This window comes from Bactrocera latifrons, unplaced genomic scaffold (assembly GCF_001853355.1).
Source record: "Bactrocera latifrons isolate USDA-ARS-PBARC rearing strain unplaced genomic scaffold, ASM185335v1 scaffold_37, whole genome shotgun sequence".
NCBI classification, from domain to species: Eukaryota; Metazoa; Arthropoda; class Insecta; order Diptera; family Tephritidae; genus Bactrocera; species Bactrocera latifrons.
Window position 1 is genome coordinate 817,152 of NW_017537012.1, and position 1,366 is coordinate 818,517.

A 1,366-nucleotide genomic window follows, 5' to 3' on the forward strand; every position below is an offset into this window, starting at 1 on the left:
GTCACCACTTGCCACTTGCCACTCGCCATTTYGCTGACACCACCATTGTTTGTTGGCAGTTAATGTTGAATATACAACTGTCTTGAATGCTATACATTTTTCAGACTCTTAGCTGTTGGAGTAGCAGTTCATGAGCCATAAAGTGTAACGATGTTGATGGTTTAGCTTATTTTTCGAAAGCGAGGTTAGTTTTGCATGTCTCACTGATTAAYTGATGGACAGATGGCAGGGTTGATTTTAGAAGCTTGTGGCGGGCCTTAGGTGGAGTGGTGAATGTCTTCTAGTGGATATTCTRCTTATAAAGCAGAGTGAAATTATTTACTTCTAATATGAATATATGTATGCTTTTGGTGCAAACCTAAATGTGGGCAACGTATTTTTAATGCTTTCGTGGTAAATTAATGCCTACATTTTTGCGCGAACAAAGGTCCTTTTTTCTTAGATTCGAACTGGTTTGAAAAAGGCTTATACAGCAAAGTGCAATGCAAGAAATATATATTTCTTATATATAAATGTATTTAGGGTGAACGCCTAAAGGTAGGCAACGTATTTTATTCTTTAGTGTTAAATTGAGGTCCACATATTGGCGCGAGGTTAGTTTTTTTTAGACTTAAACTGGTTTGCGGAGAGAGAGAGAGATAGCGGTTAGACAAATTACTGCCATATTCAAGAAATGTGTAACAAAAAATATAAATTATTTCGTAAAAAAGCATGTAATAATATTTATAGAGAATTTTTCTAAGTATCATTGTCCCAGATTTTCAAAATGTGATATCTGTAAACAAAAGTTACAACGAAAAAAGTGCAGTATAATATATAAAGTTCTTAAAAAATGTTTTTCAAMCATTCATAGCAATGTTTTATTTCGTCCTTGTAATAACATTTTCTTTTATAATACCAAGTCTATCGTAATTACAACGAAATAGTGAAAAATAAAGTGAACGTGTCAATCCGCCTCAATTCACTGCCTCCTCCCACAACAGTATAATTACATCACAGCTAGTTCAGTCATTAGAATTACAATACACAACTCTTGTTTTCAAGTTCAAGGCGCTGATTTACAACTTGCATGAAAAAGAACTACAAAACTAAACTGTGATAATACTACAAACCTTAGACGCAATTTAATTATTGTTTATATGTCACAAGCCCTAGTAATCGCTGAATTTTGCTATTATTTTTTTCTTTCAAAAGCTTATCGGCATTACAGTATATATAMATACAAACACCTAGTAGCGGTTAGCTCTAAAAAAATGTATGTTTTGTATTTTCTACTAGTTTGATAAATTTTTTAAGCAAATTTGACGCCGCAAAATGGTATTTTCATTAATGAAATTCCTAAATCGTATTCTTGGAATTTCTCTCA